Source organism: Mizuhopecten yessoensis, unplaced genomic scaffold (genome assembly GCF_002113885.1).
Source record: "Mizuhopecten yessoensis strain PY_sf001 unplaced genomic scaffold, ASM211388v2 scaffold10761, whole genome shotgun sequence".
Lineage (NCBI taxonomy): Eukaryota > Metazoa > Mollusca > Bivalvia > Pectinida > Pectinidae > Mizuhopecten > Mizuhopecten yessoensis.
In genome coordinates this window covers 22,346-33,471 of record NW_018408708.1, presented here as the reverse complement: position 1 = coordinate 33,471, position 11,126 = coordinate 22,346, and the positions used below count along the sequence as shown (strand labels likewise).

Here is an 11,126-nt window from a genome sequence, read left to right as displayed (position 1 = left end):
CTTCAACTGTAGGGACCAAACAATTTTTATCCTAATTTAGTATGGAGCATCCTTGGCCAAAAAGACTCAGTTTTGTATAAATGGTGGGTATGGCCCCCCTGGGGTCAGAGGGGTGGGGCCCAATAGGGGAAATAGAGGTAAACCTTTAAAATCCTTCTTCTACCATAGGGATTAAGTGATTTTATCCTAATTAAGTCTGGAGCATCCTTGGCCCAAGGGGACTCAATTTTGTATAAGCAGTGAGTGTGGCCCCCCTAAGGGCAGAAGGGTGGGGGCCAAAAGGTGAAACATAGCAAATTCTTCAAAATCCTTCTTCTGTAGGAATGACAGGATTTTGTCCAAATTTAGTATGAAGCATCATTGGGTGAAGGGGAACCAATATTGTATAAGCGGTGTGTCTGACCCCCCTAGGGGAAGATAGGCGGGGCCTAATAAGGGATATAGAGGGATGAAGGTATTTTGACAAAAAGTTTGACCAACAGTTGCATCCTATGGGGAAGAAAAATCTATTTTGTGAAAATGGTGGGTCTGACCCCCTGGGGCCAGGGAGGTGGGGCCCAATAGAGGTAATTAAGCAATTCTTGAAAATTCTTCTGTAGTAATAACAGGATTTTGTCCATGTTTGATATAAAGCATCCTTTGGTGAAGGGGACTTAATTTTGTATAAACAATGTGTCTGTTCCCCAATGGAATAGGCTATGTATCATGATCATGAAAGAAAGGAATTTGTAGCAGTATGTACTGTTTACATAACTCGATCAAACAGATAAGATAAAAGAAAGGATCCAACCGACTTAGAACTAATGAAGATGGTACAATGATGAGTGCCAAGATCAGTAGGATCACTTGTTTACTAGTGTTGTATGTTGCTAACAATCATTTTCATGTTTGCTTCACAGTACTGACCATGTTGCCCTGGGTGAGATGTCTGCTAGTCCTTGTACTACTGGTCATTCTTGGACCTTTCCCAAGTTACATGTCCAGTGATCCTGTTGCTGAAGGAGATGACGGATACATTGATCCCTTTGATATGGAAAATTTCCATCATCCATCCAATCCAAGGCCTGTTCAGCATCAACAAAAGGTGAGTTTCTGCTGAACTTACAACTTGGTCAGTAAAATTACTGATTAACTATTGTTAATATCTCAAGTCATTTATTAGATGCGATATTTCCGAATATATTTACATCGTTTAAAGCGCCTGTTCAGGGAAAAAATTCACAATAAATGGGTCTAAATGCGTTCTCTGGTCAACAGTTTTGACCACTTAAATCTCGCGGAAGCCGCGCGTAAATCTAGCACAGATCTATTTATATATGTCACGTGGTTTCGAAAGAGGCAGTGAAAGCGGACAAGACAGCAATATTATAGTAAACTAGAAAGTGTTGGCTAACAATTTGACGGCCTTTTCACTGTAAGGACTGATTTGGCCTTCTATTAATAACCTGTGCAAGTCTACAGTAGCTGACTGAGTAGTGGGGGATTCCCAGAGTGCGAAATAACGTCAGAGAACGAATGGATAAATATAGGCAGCCAATGGGCTTAGTTGTATAGAAATGTAGTACGTAAAAGTCGTCATACTGTCCGTCCACTATGTATGTTAGGGTGATGAATTGAAATAGCTTTTTGTCTATATGGGTTTGGTTTGCCATGCCAAAGAAAGGCTGATGTTTACCCACTGCAGTAAAGATGTAAACTGCCCACACTTTTAAGATTGAGAGTACGTAGTAATCGATGTAGTACTACCAGCGTTTATTAGATGTCTTGATATAAATCAAAGTACTGAGAGTCCTGAGAGCACTTTACAATCGCACAAAAATGAAAACAGTTTTCGACTTTCACTTTTTAAATTATATTTAGAGTAGGTCAATGTCATTCATTTGCACACACTTTAAAGCTCTTCATTCAAGCATGTTTCTTTGCCAAACATCATTACTCTGGAATTATTGGTTATTCAGAAAAAGTTGTTTCAATATTTTTACATATATAACCTCTGTGACCTTGAAAGTCATTTAAGGTCAATCATATTTTCAAACCTGATAGCCAATTACCTCGCCGTGTTATTATTAAATAGTAGGACTCACTCTAGACCTTGTAGAACTTTAGAAGAAGTTTTTTGAAGTCATTATCTTGAAATAGCACATATGAAGTTTGACTCCTGAATAACTCAAAACAAGACCTGGTAAACTCAAAATATTTCCTGCCAAAAATGTGCGCATTTGTGTTGTCCACATCATACCTGAATGTAAAATGAATCTATCGAACAATTTTCGAAATATTCTTGATTAAAGATTTTTTTTTTTAAACATTTGACATTTGTTACCTTGATTGTGACCTTGATAGTTGATCAATGTCAACCATTTTTTTCAAACCTGATACCCAGACATCTCGGCATCTTAAATATGAAATATCAAGACTTTAGACCTTGTGGAACTTTAGAAGATTTTTTAAGGTTGGTACCCAATATAGTGCATTTTAACTTTGACCCCACCAAAAACGGGAAGTTGACATTTTTTGTTAAAACAGTATGAAAGAAAAAGTTTGCTCTTGCTTATCTCTATATGATATTCAAAGATCAACCTCGTGTTTGATATCCTTAACAAAATATATTGGTATAGGCTGTTAACCAATCAGAGTTCGTGGTGGCCATCTTGGAATATTAATTGCTCCAAAAGTAACATAAGTTTGTAAGGGCCCCTAGGGGAATACATGTACCAATTGTGGTTAATATTGCAATGGCAGAATTGGAGAAGAAGATCGTTGAAGTTTGTAAAGTTTTAACATTATAGTTTATATATACAACGATGTAGCCAGCTCCTCTTTTGTTTTAGCTGTTATAATAATATAAGTTGTTTTGTATAGTTTATATCCAACTCATGACGTTTCCCTATTCAGTCATGATAATTGCATGGGCTGTATGGTTATATATGTTAATGAAGGTATAGTAATTAGTAGATGAGAAATTGACCAATAACAGAGCAGTATATTGTCCCCTATAGGGGTCTCTTAAATGGGTAGCAGCCCCCTTCATCCGGGGAGGCTGCAGTGAACCACGGTTGTTTATGTGTATTATTCTTCGTCTTTCCTATCAATATTCCTTCACGTTTAACAACTAGGGTGCCATACATTGGAAAAGTGTTGCACTAAAAACTTTTGAACAGTTTCCTTAATTCTTTGGTCATACTCGAATAACACATTCATTCAATTTTGGCTTTAAATTCTAGGGGAATTCACCCCCAATCTCAACATAGTTTTAAATTAGTGTGGGGATGCGGCTTCTCTTGTATTACAGGAGTCTAGCTGCTCTCATCATGGCTTCTCTAGGGGTGTTCACAACCAGAGCCTAGTCGCTTCTCTGGAGACATTTTCAGAGTCTAGCTGCACACTTCTCTGGGCTGTGTAGGTGCTTCTCTGAAGACATTTTCAGAGTCTAGCTGCTTATCTGGGATGCGGCTTCTCTTGTATCATAGGAGTCTAGCTGCTCTCATCGTGCCTTCTCTAGGGGTGTTCACAACCAGAGTCTAGTCGCTTCTCTGGAGACATTTTCAGAGTCTAGCTGCTTCTCTCAATACCCCCGGAGTCTAGCTTGTTCAAAAAATAGTAGCATAAATATATGGTAGTAAAATTGTTGGAGTGAGTAGCCCCTGATGCGCCAAATGTATTACTGTATGTAAATATGTTTCTAACAAGAGTAGTAAACAGGTTAACTGTTTCCTGTGTGTTAGTTGTATATAAAATGATAATTTCATATTTAATATATTAAATTATAGCTTATATACAGCGATGTGGCCAGCTCCTCTTTTGTTTCAGCTGTTATAATAATATAAGTTGTTTTGTATAGTTTATATCCAACTCATGACGTTTCCCTATTCAGTCATGATAATTGCATGGGCTGTATGGTTATATATGTTAATGAAGGTATGGTAATTAGTAGATGAGAAATTGACCAATCACAGAGCAGTATATTTTCCCCTATAGGGGTCTCTTAAATGGGTAGCAGCCCCCTTCATCCGGGGAGGCTGCAGTGAACCACGGTTGTTTATGTGTACCCACCCACCATCCCCAGCTACATGCCAAGTTTCATATATGCATATAAGTTCTGCCAATTGTAATGTAGTACTTATCTTTTGTTGTTTCCCTATATTTTGCAGCTTTTCTCATGATTGTATCTTTGTGCAATGTCATTTTAACATGTACCATGTATACTTGCCTGTGCAGGTATTATTGCTCTCTTTTAGGTTTGGGCTACTCACTTCAGGTAGGTTATTATATTTCTTCACTTCAGTTCTAATCTGGCTTTAAATTCTAGGGGAATTCACCCCCAATCTCAACATAGTTTTACATTAGTGTGGGGATGCGGCTTCTCTTGTATTACAGGAGTCTAACTGCTCTCATCATGGCTTCTCTAGGGGTGTTCACAACCAGAGCCTTAGTCGCCTCTCTGGAGACATTTTTAGTTGTATATAAAGTCAGCATTTTAAAAGATCAAAGGAAATATTCAAAATGGCGTACAACGTTAATGGTAAATGTACAGAAAAACTAAAGACATCAAATTCATCGGAATGACATTCTTCATCGAGCAGTTGAAGAATTCTTCAAAATAAATGAAAAATGAATATTTTTTAACCATTGTTACCTTTGTCCCAACAGCAAGCTTTTTTTATTTGACCATTTAAGTAATAACATACAATGGAAAAAAGTTAGCCCTGAAGATTATCTATATATAACATCCGTGCTTAAAGGCTGTAAATTCAACCATTTTTGCATTATAGCCATTTTAAGATTTTGAGGTATGACGTCATAGTGGCCTTTTTTTTTCCGATGAAGTTGAAAATGTTACCAAATGTTAGAAGACATCTGGAGAAACCTTTGTCATTACAACTAAACGAAATATTTGTCATCGGTGTTGGAGTAAAACAAGTTTTAACATATTGTCGGTATTTTTAAAAGATCAAAAGAAAATATTCAAAATGGCTTACAACGTTAACGGTAAATGTTACAGAAAAACTAAATACATCAAATTCATCAGGATGGCATGTAACGGTCTTCGCCCCTGGCTCAACCCTTTACATGGAAAGCACGACTATTCAAAACTGTCACTAAATGCTTATGACAAGCCCCCAGGAAATTATCTGGTATTTCCAAACCAAGTACCTAATGACTGACTTGTTCTAAGTAACTAAAGAAGAACCAGAAAGCATAAGATAAGTTTACGCACACCTTTACCATTACCGTTTATTAAGGAACCCAATATCAAATTACACAGATACAGATCTATACAACAATTCTACAGACTCTTTCCAAATTCTCTCATAAAGATGATGTACAATAAAGGTAGAACTATGTCTGAACCCTGGATACCAGAACTTTCTGATATATGTAGGGGACAAAACAAGTCTATTTATCCCTACTGTAGTTTAGATAATAACAGAAGTGCCAATGAATGAATACTATAAAATACCAACTGTAAATGAATTAATATAGTAGGATTAGCAAATGGATAAAATATAGATATAGAATTATTCTGATCACTAGGCTCTATGAATCAATGATTCTAAAGTCAAACTCTATTGTCTGAAACACCAAAAGTACCACCAAAAGTACGCTAGAAAGACAAAGTTAAATTATCTTCCATAAATGTTAATATTACTAAAATCCCCCGTCCATCCCCTTATCTACGATTTGCTTCCTTTAACCTATTAACTAAACATACTGACAACTACACGGTTTTAGAACGATCCAAAGATGTAGTAGCTGCCAGCTGCGCATAAACCAACCTTACACTAAGAATATCCGATTGCAACTGATTTCCCAACGCCCCAAGGGATCCCTACGCTTATAGTAAGAACGCTAACATCTACGGGGCAACACACGAGCTCAACGGGGCAACACCCGTTCCCCAGCGGACTTCGAAGAGGTAACAGCGCCACACCCGTTGCTGGCAACGTAGTATCCGTTGAACCTAAATAAAATACGACAATCTACATTGGCACTTGTATGAAAAACACTTCACAAATCAACATTAATATATAGTATTTCATAGTATTCACATCTACAACTCTTTCGTACCGTTATTCACTCTCTGACTCGCAATCCAATACTTCCAACGCATCCCATATTTCCATCGAATCCCATATATCCAATACTTCCAATACACAACGGAATAAACACTCAACTGACACAGTTCAGAAGGTCACGAGAGTTCACAAAATGGCGATATTCACACACACTCGCAGCAGTCACGCTCTCTGCAAAACATTACCTTTCTCGCTCTCTCCAGACGGGTCTTACACTGGACTAACTATTAACCAAGATAATAAAGGTATTTGCATCTGAATAATAACCATATTGAACACTGGAAAACACTTTAATAAGAGTAAAACCGTTTGAATGGACCTTGTTTTTACAAACATGTGTTTGACAAATCCAAGTTATTACAACATTTAAACTACTGTCACAATGGTGACACTACAGTCAGTGGCTATTATTGAACAATTCAGGGAAATATCATACTTCATGACAAACAATCTAGTAAAATACCACATTTTTACTTTCCCCCCCTACAGATCTCTTCACAGTAAGTGTAACTAATTCACCCAGCCATCGCGTCAAGGATGTCGTTTGGGTGGTCAAACGCGGTGATAAATCACATCAGGGACTTTGATGATCGCATCACCGCGATCCTTCACGTCTCATGTCACGTAATTGTGTCACGAAAATCCGCGGAGGATCGACCTCCGCGTTCCATCAAGGTCATCGCGTTCCTCGGTGACCGGTTCAGATAAGCCTCACTTACGCGTATACGCTGACCCAATATTTCCTGTGCTGGAAGAAAGATAAGTCTAACCGGTTCACTCAATGTGTAATAAGTATATATCCTTACGTCACGCTACCACGATTGGTACAAATGTGACAGTTTTTCAGTGATATTAAAAATTTAGATCTTGTACCTGGAATGTTTCTTGATTCCTGACAAACACTATCTATGGTGGTTCCTTTTCAAAAAAAGTTTTTGATTCTAAGATATTTGTTTTGGAACGCTAAACTCGCAGTTAGATTTCATCCGTTTTATGGCTGTGATTAGTACCTCAAATTGGTACACCATATCACAGACTATAAAACTTGTTTTTATTTTTACTAGTTGATGTGCAACAAAATATATTACTTTTATATATAAGGACCAGAAATCAGCATTCAAATATGCTTATTCAAAATCCTCCAAAATTTCGTCGACGCACGTTGATTTTACTGGTTTTCTGAAACAAAACTGCTACGTGAAAATGCTGATAAATATCTCCTTTGTTACACTGCCGAAGGAAAAATGCTCAAATTTAATCTTAAAGTTTTATTCGAACCATTTTCTGACCAATTTGGGTAGTATGCCAATTGTGGTAGCGTGACGTTACAGTATACACATATACTTAACAAAAAGAAGCAAATCATCGTTTGAGGAAACATATCATATTTTGCATCAATACGTTAAAAAACGGAACCTATTATTACATACTCATTCAGAGGTAAAAAAATACGTCTCTGGTGTAATCCATGGTTTTGTTTTGAAATGTTTTAAAAATCGCTTAATCATTTATTTACGGCTTGACGTATACACAAATGTACATGTAGGGTGATGTAATCGATCTCGGTAAATTATATACCTGCAGCTAGGTTTGTGCTGTATTTATACAGCTGGATATAAGGGGATTATATGATTGGAAAATATATCGCCCTAAGAGACCTGGACGCGACAATATGAAACATCGTCAGTGTGTTAATAAAAGTTCTCAAATGTTTATTTATTTTNTCGTGACAGTATACACATATGCTTAACAAAAAGAAACAAATCATCGTTTGAGGAAACATATCATATTTTGCATCAATACGTTAAAAAACGGAACCTATCATTACATACTCATTCAGAGGTAAAAAAAATACGTCTCTGGTGTAATCCATGGTTTTGTTTTGAAATGTTTTAAAAATCGCTTAATCATTTATTTACGGCTTGACGTATACACAAATGTACATGTAGGGTGATGTAATCGATCTCGGTAAATTATATACCTGCAGCTAGGTTTGTGCTGTATTTATACAGCTGGATATAAGGGGATTATATGATTGGAAAATATATCGCCCTAAGAGACCTGGACGCGACAATATGAAACATCGTCAGTGTGTTAATAAAATTTCTCAAATGTTTATTTATTTTCAATACTAGCATAAAAAAATTGTCAGTTGATCAGAAGTGATTCTTTATATCGTAGCGACGATAGGCTGTTTGGTTTGTTACCTTTGTCCACGGTCTTTGATAGTAAATCTAATTACGTCCTTTGTCCGAGTGCAATTGTACAATCCTCATTGATTATCCAGCCCGTAGCCAGCTCCAGTGCAGGTGTTTGGCGTAACCACTAGTTATAAAAGCATCCATATCGCAGTCATTTTCGAATCATCTCGTGTCTCACAAAGATCGGATACAGGCCAGAAGATGAGCATCTTTGTATTTGCGAAAACAGCAAAATATCTGCATTTGACGGATTCAAAATAATTTCTAAAAATTAATCAACTATAGTCGTTCAGTTATTATAGTTATTGTGTTGAAAAAGTCTCTCCGTACCCCCTTTTTCCTCTCGGTCGTTATCTTGACCAGTGATAATACACCACCGAACAAGCCTCAATGCAATGACACTAATTGCAGTAGGTCAATTATGTTAAAATAAACCATTTGGAAGTTCAGGGGATATCCCGACGGATTTCCACACCTGTCTCTGAGGTGAATTGCTATCTGTTATATAGAAAGGTTGATAAAGTGCACTTATTGCTTTAGGGTAACATTTCTTAATAAACAGATTTTCAATATTCAAACTTATGTGCTTGGTGACCGGTCACACGATTAAATCAAAATCTTTTTGGTGATTCGAAACCATATGTGCTGAAGAACTCGAGCATGTGTCCATACAAATATGTTCCAATTACATTTCGGCAACGAAACGGCCCGTTAATCATGGAGCAAAATTGATTAATACCAATATAGGACATAAATAAATTTTGCAAAACTGTGCCTATTTTGAAACAATAATCCCTGTGTTACTATTTTATTTCTATTTCCGTATATTCCAACTACATTGCTCCGGCGAAAACGGAATTTGAATTGAGCGAGATTGAAAAAAGTTGAGATTTAATCAATAGTGTTAGCCCAATCTTTCAATTTTTTTTTACACATGACCCATATTCCCAACCTCGTCATACTTTCGTGACGTCATTTCTGCATTGCGTAACGGGCATTTCAATGCCATAGTTTAAATTGTAGTAACACCGGGTAACAATCTTTCTTGTGCATAACGATGATATGTCAACACCCGATATTAATACGAATTGTAGAATTAAAGTTTCCGATACAAGACATAAATTGACTTACGGAATGACACTTACATGAAACCAGACGACTTCAAGAAATTCATATGTGAAGTGCATAGAATGCGGACTGATGTGTTTTGTGTTTCTCTTTCACTGGACAGGTGTATCCGCACTTTTACCGGTGTGATATTTCCTTTTCTCTTACCCTGGACAGGTGTATTCGCATTTTTACCGGTGTGAGATTTCCTTTTCTCTTACCCTGGACAGGTGTATCCGCATTTTTACCGGTGTGAGAATTCCTTGTCTCACCCTATGACGGCATGACGTCAATTCAACAATAAAATGACGTCTCGTCAACAATCCATCAACGTCACGTCAACCCTGAATTTAGCATGTAACATTATCATAACATTGTGTATATGATACACAATGGGAGAACAGGGTAAGAGAAAAAGAATCATTCACCCCCTTGTGGGTGAGTGATAAAAAGAATCATTCACCCCCATGTGGGTGAGATAGTGGAATCTCAACCCTCGGGGAAATATTATTTAGTTGCCAAACACTCGGCAAAGCCTCGTGTTTGGCAACTTAAGAATCCTCCCCCTCGGGTTGAGATTCTCCTATCTCACCCCCAAGGGGATGAAAAATTCTATTAGTCTCACCCTAGGGTTGAGATGGGGGGATTCCCTTATGAATAACAATGGCATGACGTCACTTCAACAATACAATGACGTCACGTCAACAATCCATCAACGTCATGTCAACCCTGAATTTCTAACGTTGTCATTACATTGTGTATATGATACACAATGGGAGAACAGGGTAAGAGAAAAAGAATCATTCACCCTCTTGTGGGTAAGATAGGGGAATCTCAACCCTCGGGGAAAGATTCTTAAGTTGCCAAACACTCGACAAAGTCTGGTGTTTGGAAATTAAAAGAATCTCCCCCCTCGGGTTGAGATTCTCCTATCTCACTCCCAAGGGGGAGAAAGATTCTATTAATCTTACACAAGTTCACAATATCCTAATCGTTATGATTTTTGCTGTCGAGTAATGCTGTGCACGAAGGCGAAGTACTGAAGAAAGTTTTTAAATCGTCGGCTCCATGTGATTATGAATAAATCCGTTTGGTTTGAATAATAAGATGAAATGTAAAATAAAATTTTGCTCTAAATTCCGTTTGGAATACCTTCTTGGCGACAATGACGACGACGATTGTGAGATAATGATGATGATGATGATGATGATGATGCTGATTACTACGGCCGCTGACACTCCTGCTGCAGCTGCTCATTATGCTGNACAAAATCTCAATATTGACAATTTTCGGGTATAGGGTCCTAGGGGTCTAGAAACCGTGCAGGTGGATACCTTTTGAAAGATTGCACGTACAGGGAGTGCCTATGACAGTCTTTACACCAAAGTTAAGTAAGATTGAAATAGGAACTCACCCCGGGCTAGAACCTGGAACATTGAATTTGAACAAAATCTAAATTTTGACAATGTTCGGGTATAGGGTCCTAGGAGGTCTAGAAACCGTGCCGGTTTACGACTTTTGAAAGGTAGCACGTACAGGGTTTGCCAATGACAGTCATCACAGTAGTGTTTCTATGGGTGTTACAAGTCCCCAAACCAAAATTATCCCTATATAATATCCAGTGTCATTCCCCATATATGTTACAAATCCCAAAACTCTACAAAATCTTCTTATATAATATCCACTACCGAAAACCAGTCATAAAAATCATCAGACAGAGAAAGTAGCTATATTACCTACC

At 37.5% G+C, this 11,126-nt stretch overlaps 1 long non-coding RNA gene across 1 annotated transcript in view; it reads left to right on the top strand.

Moving 5' to 3' along the window:
- LOC110462213 overlaps nucleotides 1–4,274 on the top strand; it is a 22,055-nt gene extending 17,781 nt beyond the window's left edge. The window contains exons 2-3 of the long non-coding RNA XR_002464253.1: nucleotides 900–1,084; nucleotides 4,219–4,274. This is a non-coding gene — a long non-coding RNA (uncharacterized LOC110462213). The remainder of the gene's footprint in view (nucleotides 1–899; nucleotides 1,085–4,218) is intronic.
- Nucleotides 4,275–11,126: the final 6,852 nt, after the last annotated feature.